The sequence below is a fragment of the Rhipicephalus microplus genome, chromosome X (assembly GCF_043290135.1).
Source record: "Rhipicephalus microplus isolate Deutch F79 chromosome X, USDA_Rmic, whole genome shotgun sequence".
NCBI lineage: Eukaryota > Metazoa > Arthropoda > Arachnida > Ixodida > Ixodidae > Rhipicephalus > Rhipicephalus microplus.
The window spans coordinates 49,162,487-49,177,972 of NC_134710.1; the positions used below are offsets into that span (position 1 = coordinate 49,162,487).

A 15,486-nucleotide genomic window follows, 5' to 3' on the forward strand; every position below is an offset into this window, starting at 1 on the left:
CAATGACTACGCAGTGTGGCCACTTCCTTCCGCCAGAACGGCACTCTGCTGTAGTCGAGACACGTTTTTTACAATGTCTGACAGATAGCACAGAGACACACATACACACACACGCGCGCACGCGAATGGTACATACAGGTTTTTGATTCGCATGGAAGAGTCGCATGGCCTCCAAGATACACGCCTGCAAGATACACGCTCGTCATCTGAGAGGCCATGGCCGCCTGAATTGTGCGCGCGCAGCGGTGTGCGCGCCAGATCCAGGTGGCCGTGGAGAGGCCAGAAAGCGTCTCACAATGCCTCATAGAAAGCAGCACATTGTTTAGCGTTTGGTGCTTGCTTGATCGACGCCCCTGGAAAGGCATGATATATTTTATGCTAAATGGACATAGTTGTCTATTTTGAAAGTTGTTTGAAAGTTCCTGTGTGTTTTTAGCGGCGTTGGCTGAACTATCCCGGCCTTTTTGACGTAGTTTATTGGCCTCCCAAATTCGCCAACAAATTGCTCAATGGGCTCGTTTCTTCGTGGCAACTGTCGAGCAAAATGCGTTAAGATTGCTTCCTCTACATCGCATTTATGTGGTGTTTTTATTTCCTGAAGCAAGTAGCATGGCAGCTAGGAAGTTGGGAAGTTGGGAAGTTGGGAAGTTGGGAAGTTGGGAAGGAAGTTGGGAAGAAGAAGAAGAAGCCGCACCGATCGGCTGCGTTCCAAAATGCTCTCTGCTGGTAACAGCGTATCGGCCAACGGCCGAGGATCATCGACTCCGTTTCATGATGAAGACTCAAGCTATAAAGTCGTCCTGCCACGTCTTCCAACCGGTAACGATGTTTTGAATTCCGTTTTCCTTCATGCCGACTTGAGTGGTAGGCCGTACCGTGCCCCTGACTTCCGTGACGCGCTGCTTAAAGTGGTGAGCACAGCGGACATTATTGGAGTTGGCCAGTATCAAATGAGCCATGTATGGATGGTTACGTGTGCAAACAGCATGGCGAAACAGAAACTCGTTACTTGTGGTGAGCTCCGTGTAAAAGGGCTGAAGTGCATGGTGCTAGATCCGGAGACCAAGAATATTAGGCTGAAACTACTTTGGCTTCCGCCTCATCTTGAATCGCGACGTGTTGAAGAGGCGTTCCAAGCTTACGGCGTTGTGAAGTCCGTTGAAAGAGAGGCATGGAGATGTGCAGGAATGGAACAATGGATGACAACAAATTGAGACGTTGCCTTGGAGCTCAAGGACACCATCACTGTTAGCTCAATACCACACCTTATGTCAATTTATGGCCACCAATGCCTCGTACTTATTCCCGGTAGGCCTCCACTGTGTCTTCGGTGCAAGCGAGTGGGGCATGTACGACGACAGTGCAAAACACCGAGGTGCTTGCAATGCCAGCGTTTTGGTCACTCGTCGGATGCCTGCGTGTCAACTTATGCCAACAAACTCCGTTCTGGCCAAGGGACAGAAGACCAACGTCTCGATGATCTTATGGATGTCACTGAGGTAGTTGATGCGACAGGAGAAGCAGCGGGAGGAGCAGAAAGTGCCTTCAAGGAAGCGGAACACTTGTCCACGGATACCCTTGGAACGCAAAATAACACCGCTAACGACGCCAGTGAAAGCATAAATGAATGCAATGCTGCTGACGAACACCACTTGGAAGGCCTTAAGGACAAGCCTCCTGACAATGAGGAACAAGAAGGAATGGATTGCAGTCAGATAAGGAAGCGTCAGGCATCGGTCACCGATGAAGCAACAACGAGTGCGCCAGACACGACAGAGCAAGTGTCTTCGTGTGGTCCACGTGTCACCTTCTTTGGGGACCGAGAGACGCGCCGCCTATGCCAGAGTCCTGAGGAAAGTGCTCCTAAAAAGTGCAAAGGAGGTAAAGCCACAGGTTGGCCTGTGGCTAAAGGTGACCTACAAAAGTAGTAAGATATCAAAATGGCTACCGCGCTAACGTTTCCCATGTGTGTAGCGACACTCAACGTACGTGGCTTGAGGAATGTAAGGCGTCAGTGGCAGTTGCGCCACGTGCTTGAGCAGTACAACATAGATGTACTTGCAGTGCAAGAGACTAAGATTTCCGCTGCTCGTGACGTCGATCTTGCACTGGAAGTTTTCCATGATTACAATTTATACATCAGCCCAGCACGTGGTGCATCCGCTGGATGCTTTTTATTAATTAGAAAGCACTTGAATCATATTTTGACGTCACTACATGTTGGTGGGGAAGGACGCCTTATTTGTTGCGACTTATCTTTTCATTCCCATAATTGGAGGTTTATCTGTGTCTATGCTCCCTCCAAAGTGAATGAAAGGAATTCTTTTTTCCTTTCTTTAACTTCGCTACTAAACACTGACAGAACTTTGGTAGTTTTTGGAGACTTTAATTGTGTTTGTGACGCTAGAGATCATTCATACATAACAAATCGTTATGATGCAAGTGCAGCCTTATTGCAGAAACTATTGAATGACCACAATTTAATAGATGTGGGAGCGCATGCACCTTCTTCGGTGAGGTTCACGCACTTTCAAGGCATCTCTCATGCTCGGCTTGACCGTGTATATGTATCTCTAAGCTTATGGTCTCACATTCATAATTATGCTGTAAAGCCCATATTTTTTACAGACCATTGCTTGGTCACTGTTTCTTGGGGTCCTAAAAATGTTCGTAAAACCCCTCTAAACTGGGACCTATGGAAGCTTAACGTACAGTTGTTGCGCGAAGATTGTTTTGTTAAAATAGTAAAAGAATAGGTACAAGAGGTAAAACGGTGTCGACAGTTACCAATTTTCGCTCAATGGGAAAGGTTCAAAGAAAGAGTCAAGTATCAGGCAATTAGTATTTCATGCGAAATAGCGCAAAGAAAAAAAGCTGAAAAGCGCTATCTTCATGATTTACTTCATAAGCTCCATACTTTTGAAAGTGAACAGCCGGGATTGTACGGGGACGAGATAAATGTGATTCGAGCACAGATACAAAAACATGATACAGATTTATACAGAGGAGCTAAGATTCGTTCCCGTGTTATCCATTTCACTGAAGAGGAACCCACTAAAAAATCGCTTGGGGATGAAAAGAGATATGCACTTTCTAAACAGATACTGCAAATTGAGTCGCGGGGTTCCCTTTGCACAGAGACATGTGAAATAAGAGCTGCATTTGAAGATTATTACAAATGTTTGTTCACCGCGGCTGAGCTTCAGGAGAATTTTGAGGAAGAAGCTAACCACTTCATTGCCCTTGTGCCTCAGTTACAAGATGATGATAGACTCCCTGTAGAGGGGCCAATAACCAGAGAGGAAATTAGATTTGCAATAACAACGTTGCAGAAAAACAAAACTCCTGGCCCAGATGGCCTTAGTGGTGAATTTTACATAGCTTTTCAGGAACTTCTGATACCTTTCCTTGAGCAACTTTTTAAAGAGGCTTATGACCGTGGTGAACTTCCTACTTCCTTCTATCAGAGCCATACAACATTAATCCCAAAAAGTGCTGATCCTAACGCATTAAAGAGAGTTAACAAATACAGGCCTATATCGTTATGTAACGTTGACTACAAAATATTTGCTAAATTGTTGACAAATCGGCTACAGACAGTGATTACTAAATGTGTAGGTGACCACCAAACATGTGGATTTCGTGGTCGCTCTATACAGACAAACATACATATTGCACGTTCAGTTCTTGAGTGTATAGATGGTAGCATGGACCAAGTAGCCCTCCTTCAAATAGACCTTGCAAAAGCATTTGATAAGGTACAGCATGTTTTTTTGTTCCGGCTCCTAAGACACCTGCAGTTGGGTGATGTACTATACAATGGTATCTCACTCTGTTATAAGAAGTGCACAACTAGGCTAATTGTAAATCGCACACTTTCCAATATAATAGAGTTAAATTCATCTGTACGTCAGGGATGTCCGCTGTCACCTTTGCTTTTTGCAATTTATTTGGAACCATTATGTTTAAGTGTGCTTCTAAAGTCCAGCATAAGAGGCTACCGATATGATGCTGAGGAAGTTAAAGTGCTAGCTTATGCAGATGACATTGCCTTCTTTTGCGCTGATAAACCCAGCGTTCAAGAAGCAGTCAACACTACTTTACGTTTCTGTGAAGTCGCTGGCGCCAGCATAAATTTTGATAAAAGTAGTGGATTCTGGCTAGGCATGTGGGCTACAACTCCTTCGGTCTTCGCAAATATTCATTGGAATGCGACTCCTATGAAATACCTCGGTGTGCCTCTCGATAACTATCGTAACAGCGGCCCACACTGGACCGCTGCGATAACTACTATCCGCCGAAAGGTGGCAACATGGCACGGACGGGAGCTTTCCATTTTTGCCAGAGCGAAAGCGTGCAATATATTCCTTGTATCGAAGCTTATTTATATTCTGCAGGTGTTGCATTGCTCTCGGGTACACATTCAAGCCTTTCATAGGATATTTGCCTGCTTTATTTGGAGCTCTTCCTGGGAACCCATGAGAAGAGACAATCTTTTTCTTCCACTCGAAAAGGGTGGCCTCGGCCTTGTGCATTTGTTCGTGCGACAGTTGGTGTTGCGATTTTTCTACCTCAAGGATGTGTGCCACCCATTTCTATTAGCGGTTCTTCGTAACCGTCTTTGTTACCACCTTCCTTTTATTCATGTCACAACAAGCGTTGCTAAGGAATTGCCGTTGCGGGGATTCCTAAAGGAAATTGTTGATACTGTCAGTTTTTTGAAAGCCAGGTTTACCTTAGAGTATTTGTATACTATTGACAGAACAAATTTAACCGCTGCACTTGTGAATAACCTTTTCCCCGAACCTGTTTATTGAAAGCCATATTCACTTCTGTCTGGTCACGATGTATTATTTCGTGTACGTAGAATGTGTATATCTCCTGCAGCGAAAACATTTTTCTTTAAACTGCACACTTCCACGCTGCCAGTGAAAACGTGGCTGAATGGAAAATCAATATACGTACCCTGGACAGTGAATTGTAGACTCTGAAACCAACCAGAGACTATAGAGCATTGTTTTATTCATTGTCGTGATGCTTTTTATTTTTGGGACATTCTAAAAAGAACGTTAAGAAAAGAACTTCCAATCACAGCCCATGGTATTAGGTTCCTTCCGTTCAAAAAGAGTCTGACTGATAGTACTCCTTACGACTTGTTTATGTTGTTGGGACTTTATTCATTATGGAAAAGTCGCATGATCGATAGACACGCCGAGCCACCACGGTCGACGAGATCTGTCTTCCGAGAAGCAGCTGCTCAAGTGCGCAGTGTTGTCGAGACTTTTGACCCCGTTCCGGAGTGGCTTCCCGTTCTTGACGCTTGTGTGTGTTTGTCTGAATTCTGATGAAGTATGTTCTGTGTACTTTACTGGTGATAATGTCATTCATTAAAGAAAAAAAAAGTAGCATGGCAGCTTTGTGGTAAGATACCTGCTTGACACGTGAACGGCCCGAGTTCGATCCTTAAGGATGTCGGCACAAAGAGCTCGGCAAGTCGCCGTCGACCTCGGAGATGGTCTTGAGTGAGGCTGCCCGGACTTGCTGCATCCTGCCCAGCAGTTCTTGGTGGACTTGCAGCGTGCCCACATCTCATTAGGAAGAGAGCAGCCAACACGAGTTGGCCGAGGGGCCGCGTCAGCGGGGGAGTCCTTGATGAGCGGAGGCCAGCGAGGCTGGAAACGAAGACAAGGAATGACACACCGGCAATGCAGACAAGTGGATCGTCAAGCGGACACGCGCTGACAGCGACGACGGCGGTACTACTTCGTCGTAGCTCCGAGGGTGGCATATAAGCAGTAAGAATGTTCTATTATTATGAGAGCGCATGGGAGAACCCACCGAGATGCCGTCTTGGCTAGAGAAAGTTTGAGGCTTAAAACTGAACTTGACGCGAATTGAAAGTATTCGCAGTTTCACTTGTATAACCTAATAATATTTAATATTGCAACAACAATCATATGGACACTCTCGGCTAGATTTTGCCGCCGGTGTCACCGTCACTTACCGTATATATATCATAATGCAGGAAAAAAAAGAAGAACCCAGAAAAACACTCCGGTTCGCGGAATCGAACACGGGACCTCTGCCTTGTGAAAGCGAGGTATTGACCACAGAGCCCCCGGGAAGCACGTCCTTCCCCTTTCAAACGGCAAGGTGTTCACTTACCGCTGCTCATGAGCATCCTAGTGGGAATTGTGTGTTCAGCCTTACCAGTAAGATGGCAAAATGAGCGCGCGTCGTCACATCGCGTGGTGGGGTGCGTAATCTCCTACGCGTATTTTGCCCATATTAGAGAAGGAGAGCGACGCTTCGTCGCGCACCCTAATCTCGTGGTGGCGAGGAGGGGAGGATCGTACGTGTCAGCTGACCTCGGGCTTCACCTGGAACAATTTTTCATGTAGCTATCGGGCGCACAAGGATCACTGCAATCATTGCAGTCACTGTCGGTGAAAAGCGCGTACTTTTCAGACACACCGAAGTAACAAATCACGCTTATTCGCGTGCATCCGCACCTGTGAGTACATTTTGTGCCTCATTTATGCGCGAGAAACGCGGGGCACCTTTGTATATGGTTTCCATTCTGCGCCTGACCTTTCAATTTGTGGCTATTGGTTTCGTTGCTTCGCCTTTGTGGAAAAGCGGTGACTTTTGTGCACTTGTTAATTTTTGGGAGGGTATTCTGAGTGGCAGATTATTGATTGATTGATTTGTGGGGTTTAACGTCCCAAAACCACCATATGATTATGAGAGACGCCGTAGTGGAGGGCTCTGGAAATTTTGACCGCCTGAGGTTCTTTAACGTGCACCCAAATCTGAGCACACGGGCCTACGACATTTCCGCCTCCATCGGAAATGCAGCCACCGCAGCCGGGATTTGAACCCGCGACCTGCGGGTCAGCAGCCGAGTACCTTAGCCACTAGACCACCGCGGCGAGGCGAGTGGCAGATTATTGCCGTTTTGTTTAGTGCAATGAAGTGCGTTTGTCTTGCCAAACTTGCCTCACGCGTTTCTTTGTCGAATAATCCTTCACAAGCCCTCTCGCGATAACTTCGTGACAGTATTAAGAAGTGCCAGGATCGCGTGCTACGTGACGCCAACAGACAGAAAATGTGTGCCGACGCGGAATGTATTGATCTGTAAGCTATCATTATAATCTTTCTCGCCGTTTCTGTCTCAATAGATGGCTCACGCCAATGAGTGGTTTATTCGCAATGTCTTCGGCGTGGCTAATACCTTCGCAGAATAAATTACATAAAAACAAAAGTTACGAGTGATTTCTCATGTGATTAACCAATTAAACAAACGTTACGAGTGATTTCTCATGTGATTTATTCAGGAAGAAATAGATAAAAACTCACGCAAAAGAAGAGATCGGCACTTTTGTTAATAACACTGACAGCGTCATCTAACAGAACGTTAAGTGATCTTACGTATAGAGCATCTGAAATAGGCCTTGGTTTGAAGAGCTTTCGAAAAGATAAAAGGTGTGAGGGTGTTCAATGTGGACTGGTCATTATACCACTTTTCTGAAGGTGTATAGGCATTAGTAATGGGTTTCATCCGCGGACAAGAACTGACTTTTTATGAACGATTTCTTTGACGTTCTTATAGATTTCCTGCTGGTTTTGTGCTATGGAAGGATTCTACTAACTTCCCTATTGAAAAACATGTGCACCATAGGAATGGTTGGTTCCACCATCCACCAATTTGATGGATTACGGTGCTCGAAATAGTGGCGGCACATGGTGTATGGTGGAGCGCATGGTGGATGGCGCGCTCCTGCCGACACTGCATGCTGCAGCGCGAAGCAGCGTCAGAACCACCGTGACGAGGTACCACTACAGAAATATTAAAAATTATTGTATAAAAACTATGTAGAAAGCACCCGTAAAAAAAGATGCGACAATGCAGAATCGAACCTGCCACCTTTGGACTAACCACTGCGCCACACCAACAGTTGCCGGTTGACGTGTTAAAGTAGTCAACTCACGAATTCACTTTTACATTTCAGTTGTTTGTCGTTTATTCGAGAATGACGAGATCTGCACCTCCTACTAACATTTGCACATTTGATAAACACGAACTGCTGCCTGTAACAATTATCACTGTGATAATGGCAGCAGCGCCATATTTTTGTTACAATTTACAACCACAAGAAAAAAAAACCAGCTCAGTGGACTGAGGAGCAGGTAGAGTTAATCGGCGGTTACTGCCAAGTTTATTATCCGTTTCTCGCTCCTTGCGAAGGACGATATCTGTTCAGTCTTTAGGAAGCTTCTTTGCTCATTCGATAGATCACAATTGATTGTGATGTTTTTCGCGCAACGCACAGCGCAGTCGTGACAGCACACCCTTGTTGCTCTGTCGTTTGGGGCAACTACTTGACGGCTTGGTCTAAACGATTGGAGTGCACCAGGAACATTATGCTATCATATTAGTCAAGTAAGCATACGAATTGACGAGTCAGTGTTCTCGAACAAGAGCCAGTGAAGTGCCGGAGAGTGCGACCAGCGGCTGTAGGTGAGGGGAGGCGTATACATTTGGTGGAAGTGCTGCAAGCGCGTCGCATCGATGTTTCTCGCTTCTTGCGCGGACACCGTAAACAATAAAAAAAGACTTCATTTAAGTTAAATGATGCCACAGCTGTGCTGCATTGTCATTTTACTCGTCAAAATTGTGCATTCTGAAACTGAGAAGCGCCGATAACACTTGTACGAGCTCGGTCGGTAGGATTCGCCTTTGGTGGAAATCATGGTGGTAAAACAGACGGGTGAAAGTCAAATTCCCTGGGGCTCATCTCCAATCATGCCGAAAGTGAAAGTTTATGCATATTCGCACAAACTTTGTTAACCTAAAAGTTCGGCTCAAGCAATAGAGTGTGCAAGAATTGCCAGAGTTGCGTTTCTGGCGTGGTGACATCAAGCCACCACTGTGTTCTGCTCTAACATTAAAAGGGGCAATTTCGAACTGGAGCTCATTTATTTTTCGACAACTGCGTGCCGATGTAAAACATTTATTGTCACTGTTCACTGTGACACCTCCAGTCTTGTAAACATCACAACAAAGAAACACACCGCGGATGCCAAACTGATGTAAGTACGTACGCGAAATAGAAACATAGTCAGGGCCACATAATCTACGCTACACAAAAATATAAGCGTTGTTGACACAACAAGAATAAAAACTAAACGTGATAGAAAGCGTTATGAGGAGCGTTGGTTTCTTTTGACCGTAAACATATATATCTGCACATACAAGAATGAAACACTACAAATAAGTAATTTCACATACTGTCATGTGCTTTTTCATCATGCCACCATCATCCACCAAGCTTCCATCACGCCACCGTCATTAACCTTGCTCACCAAGCCTTCCACCAAACACGTTTTGCCTCGCCACCATCATCCGGCATTTTCCACCGTCACCACCGTTGGCTCACCACCACCACGACCATCTGCCATCATTTTTTCCACTCTTGCCGTCATCAGCCATTATGCTCACTACAGTTTTCACCATATTCACTAAAATTTCCACCATAATCATTGTTCTCTTCACCATATCCACCAAGGATTCCATCATCCACCAACCCAGGATTTTCAATAGGGTTCTCGTAAACCTTCCTCCACCTATGACGCGATTGCGCAAAACCGTTTTACTAAGTAAGGCTGACGCTTTGGCCGACAATATCCTCTAGACAACATTATGACCACTTCGCACTAGGAGTGACAAGCCTGAAAGAAAAACGCAGCTGTGGGGGGGAAGGAGGAGTGCTTCTTTGTATCTCTAATATGTTCTTTCTTTCTTCTTTCTCTATCTTTTTTGTGTCCCATTTTCTTGTGTATGTGTATTCATATTTCATTCATTCCATCGCTACCGATTTCTTCCTCTTTCTCGCTCGTTTTTTTATCTTCATATCTTTTTCTTCCCTACATTTCTCTCTCTATCTCACTGCTTCGTACTCTATTTCTTTCTCTTGTTGCCTTTCTCTCTGTATTTCAATCTCTTATTTGTTTCTGCTTCTTTCTATAAATCTCTCTTTTTCTATGTTTTCCTTCGTGCATCTTTTCATGTTTTTATTCCATTATTTTTGTCCATTTTTGTTCCTTAATTTTTATCACTTTCTCTCTGTATTTTCATACTTTCTCTTCTCTCCCCTCCATCTCTTTCTCTCGCTCAATTTTTTCCTTTTTCTTTTGTCTATTACACACGTTTCTCGTCTTCGCCAAACAGAGTTTTTATTTGACGCTCGCACCTACTGTACGCGGTAGTGGGGCCTGCCCAGTTCCTGTGGCGCATAACCACCTGTGAAGTGTTGCACGACGGGGCACAGTTTTCAAGGCGATAGCTTTAGAGAGCTCCTTTTTCAGAAATTCCTGCATTGGTGGTGGTGTCGGCGTCACCGTCGTTGGTTGTGAGTGACAAATTATCTTATGCGTAACCGAAAAATAAATAACAATGGAAAAATTAAATAAATGATCGAAAATCCAGGAGCAGAGTGGGAAGGGACCCAAGGTTGTTTGCGTTCAAGTGGGGATCAGACCCGGGTCGTTTGCAAGCCAAGCAAATGCTCCACCATACAGCCACGCCTCTGCTTGTGAAAAAAGAAAAAAGAATTTCTTCTGCTTGGAAATTCGGTGAAAGTAGCTTTCATGCTTCACAAATACGCGTGTTCTGTAAACATGGTTCACAATGCAACATGAAATATTGCAGTAATTTTGCGTGGTACAAGCGTCCCTTTCCAAGGGGCGTCAGAATATGTGATTAATACAATGCATCCACTACTGAAAGCTGGTACCCCACTACAAACTGCACACACGCAACTGCGCCTATTCTCTTAAAAGACACGTAGTGGGTGCATGGAAAATTCGAAAAGGTGTCATGCAATAAGTGTTTGAAGTACGCACTAGGAACAGAATGTCGCTATCGCGTTCAACTTCTAAAGGGTAAGCTTTAGGGTCCCATAATTTTTGCATGACAGCGCACAATTTTGTGATTGCTTTATCAGCTTCGCTGTTAGAACGTCCCTATGATTTTTTTAATGAGTTCATACACGGTTTGAGCCAAAGGTACGCGCTGCAAAGACGACGACGGACACGCTAGATCTGAGCGCGAGGTGCAGGGCATGACGCAACGGAATCAAATGCTTCTGAGAAGCCAATCAGCAAGCACGTCGTCAGCACTGCAAAGCGAAGCCACGGTGCTCAATCCATGCTGCTACATCCCATTTGTTTCTTGTAGAGGCCTCTGGGAACCCCTACTGCTTGCATACAAGGTGGACTACCACATGGTGATTTGGGTGGAAGAAAGGACCGATTGCACGATGGCAGGCCGACTTCCACTTGTGGAGCAAGGCTTGATGGACCGAGGTGACGTGAGTTTTTGCACGGTGGCCACCACACTCCTTAAGATTCGAGACAACAACCAGGGCAACATTGGAGAAGGTGCGATGTCGATGACTCACGTAAAAAACTCCCGTGGAAAGGGTGAGTCCTATGATGATTATTACCAACAAAAATCGTTCCCAGATGACGCGAAACGCCCATACTTAAGCCACTTAACGCATATAGAAGTACCGGTCAGCTACTCAACACATATGAGGCGCAAAGAAACAATGTTTATTCAGTCTTCCTTTCCAAGACCCCTTTAGGCTACCGCGTTCACTTTTGTAAACGTGTATTCTTTTTTCGAGATGAAAATACCTTCGTCGCATGCGCATAGCAGTCATGACGTAATCAAATAATAAAGAGAACTTATATACACATTAACTCATGCGAGGAATCCGTCCTCCTGGCAGAGCTTTCGAAGTTGATTATTAGGCGTGAACTGTCCGATGTAAGAAGGTATAATATCGAGAGAGTTGAACGTGCTCTGCAGAACTGAGGAAACGTCCAAGTGGCGAAGGGGATCTTAAATAGGGAAAAACTAGATGTATCCTACAATCAATGAGTAAGGCGAAGTGACTACCAATATGGTTAGGATAGTTGAAGTATCGGATGCGTTTTACAGTGATCTCTACAGTAGCTGGGACAACCACGACGATAATGTAAGAACTAGCAGCAACCGAAACTACATCTCACAAGTAATCACAGTACAAGTCACTACAATCTTGGAGAGAATGCAACTGGGTAAAGATGCTGATGTTGATCTGATAACATCATATCTTCTGAAAGACGGAAGACATGTGGTGTTAGAAAAACTAGCCACCCTGTTTACGAAATGTCTCCTGACGAAGAGGGCACTAGAGTCATGGATGAATGCTAGCATCATATTAATTTATAAGGAGATATGTACTTGAGGAATTACAGGCCAATCAGCTTGCTTTCTGTCATATACAAGCGATTTACAAAGGTAACTACTAAAAGAATTAGTACAACATCACAATTCAATAAACCAAAGGAACAAACAAAATTTAGAACATACTACTGAACAACCGACCACATTCATACTATCAATAGGGTGATAGAGACATGTTCGAAATACACCCAACTACCATACGTAGATTTTATTGATTAAAAGAAAGCATTAAATTCAGCAAAGATAGCAGTCACGGAGACACTGTGGAGCGCCTAGCCGTGGTCGTCGAGTGGGTAAGGTACTTGGGTGTTGACCCGCAGGTCACGGGATCGAATGCCGGCTGCGGCGGCTGCATTTTCGATGGCGCTGAAAATTCTGTAGGCCCGTTTGCTTGGAATTCGGTGCATGTTAAACAACCTCCGGTGATACAAATTTCCGGAGCACTCCATTATGGGCTCTCTCAAATTAATATGGTGTTTTTGGAATGCTAAACCCCACATATCAGTCAAATCAGACACTGTGCAATCAGAGTGTCGACGAAACATACGTAAATATCTTGGTAAAACTCCACAAAAGATCAACTGCCACCATGGGGCTTCGTGAAGAAAGTGACAGAATACCAATAGAGAAGGGCGATCTAAAGTCTTGATGGGAGCCGACAGGGGTTAACAACTTAGTGGGATAATCATAAGATGAACGGGTGAAGTGCCTCAGACTGGCTGGCTGACGTTTCGGTAGCAGGACGTATCTTTTTCAAAGGCGCTGTGCCATTCTTGGCGAGCTGGATTTAAAGGGGTTAGTGCTGGCGTCATCTCATAGTGGTGGCGCATGTCCCTGCTGATGATCGCCATCTGAAAAGCAAAAGATTATAAAGCAGAAAAGTGCAGTTCTCGCTTGACTTCGAGTCAGGTATTAGTGATTGAAAAATGTTCTCAGAGAGTGGAAAAAAAAAAAGAAAGGCGAAAAGTTGGAGTGGTTTGCTGCAAAAGGGGCGGCCGCTTCAGATAGGAACAAGTAAAGGCCAAACCACAGTATGACCACATGCCTGGTTCCGCTCTGTTTTTTCTGTGCGAGCCCAGTTTTCGAACGGTCCATATGCGCCGACAACTTTTCGGCTTCGGCCGGAGGGGACGAGCCCGAAAGCTCTATAGGTCGCTGATTGACTAAAAAAAAAAAAAAATCAGTCACCCATGACGTCATCACGCAAGCCGGAGCCGGTCGTGAATCATGGCGCTCGGCTGAAGCGACGAAGTGAGGGGCAAGGCCTAGTCGGTAGCCGCGTTAAAGAAGCTTGTTTAGACGTTTTTGCAATTACCAATAAAGTTAGTTTGCATGCGCTGATATATTCATTGAAAGGCAGCAAGCCGGCACAATCTTCCTGCCCTCGTCACTGGCTGCGATCACCGAGGGAACCCGACGGAGAGTTGTTTTTACGCGAGATTTGGAGGCCACGAATTTCGCGTGTTTCGTGCCATAGTTCACTTTGACATGGGAACCAGAACGTCAACAACTGCAGGTGTCATCTTTGGATGACACATACTTGTCGTCAAAAGTGTTCGATCACTGCAAACGGCGTTTGTGATTTGTATGTGCGCCATGTTCGTGGTTCATTCGTGAGGAGTACTGGGTGATGACAAAATTTGCGGTGATAAACTTATTGTCGTCATTCGACATGTTCTTCGGCGTGTGCGCTGCTTTGCCGCTGGCAATATGCTGTGGTGACCGCGTCGCTTAAGAAGTGCTTGATCGTGTCCCGAGTTCACGAAATTTGCTCACGAGATACCGGTCGGGGTATGAGCCTGTGATGTTCTGCAGTGGTGCTAGACGCAAATGTTATTTGCGGTGTGGGTGTGCTCTAAAATGTGGCGTACATAAGTGCTGTCATTGGAGCTTTATTGCGTGTCTGGCATCTCGATACAGGAATGCCATGAAACTTGAATTTGCTTTCAAACTCGCGTATGGTTTGTTTGAAGTTATTTCAGCACTTGCACGCTTTCCTTTCATAGAGTGCTGTATTAGACATGTGCGAGAATGTTGGAGTCATAAATGACAACTTCAGGTAGCATTCATGTGTAACGTGTGAAAATAATATACACAGAAATTTCACATCAGGGAAGTAGAGATACGAAAGTCTTCTTGATGTTCCCCAACCACAGAGAAAGCTTATCGATAGTCAAGTGAAAAAAAAAACTGCTGCGGTTCCGTACAGATTTTCATATTATATTCAAAGCCTATATGCTTGTAAAAGAAAATACAGTACAACTAACCAAAATTGTGTGTTCAATATAAAATCTGTTAACGTACAACTGTCACAACTACTTTTGTCAAAGTTTTATGGCAGTTATGATGATAGTTACAAAAGCCAACCGAGTTGCCGAAATTGTAGCTTTCCAGTACCTTGCAGATTAGCTTTTGCTCGTTTTATTGTTATTGGCATACCTTTTTTCATGAACCTTTTTTATATGCAAACAAAATTGAACCGTATAAACCAAACAGTTTTCTTGGAGGCTCCTTCCAGTACGTTTTGATTACCAATTTCGTTTGCATACGGTGCTGGATACCGTGTCCTGAAACTACTCATGCCAGTAAAATATTCCCATGAGCTATTTTGCACTATCGCTGATAGGCTGCGAAAAAGACACGGACAATAGACTCCTTTATGTAGACTCGATTTGAAACTAGACGCACACATGAAGTGACTAAGCATCAGCTGAGTCCTAATCGATATCTGCATAAAGGAGGCTAATACGGATGTTGTGTTTGGAAGACTCACTGCCTATCATAAAGGAGAGGCGAGAGGATACTTTGCTTCATGCATCTGAATTTTAAATTCGTTTACCTAATAACTTGCACGAAAGCTAATAACTAAGCAGCTCGACATGTGCTTTGGGATATTCAACGGGGAGCATGCACAAGTGTTATTGATCACCTGTGATTTGAGCAAAGCCCAGAATATTCACGTACACCTAAATAAGTGAGGCGCACAATGAGCCATATAATGTGGTGGTAGAGGTATATTAGCAGTAGGATTAGAAGTTCGACATGGTCACTCACGGCGATAGCTTTCTCATGAACAGATACAAATACACAAATATTACCTCTACAACTGAACTGTGTAAAATATGTGTGCGCTTCGACAATTTTTGCACAACTAAATGAGAGAGAATGAAGCTCTTTACCCGAAAGTGAAT

At 44.6% G+C, this 15,486-nt stretch overlaps 1 pseudogene; it reads left to right on the top strand.

Moving 5' to 3' along the window:
* The first annotated feature begins 684 nt into the window (after positions 1 to 684).
* On the top strand, positions 685 to 1,928 carry LOC142775033 (uncharacterized; annotated as a pseudogene).
* The last annotated feature ends 13,558 nt before the right edge of the window (positions 1,929 to 15,486 follow it).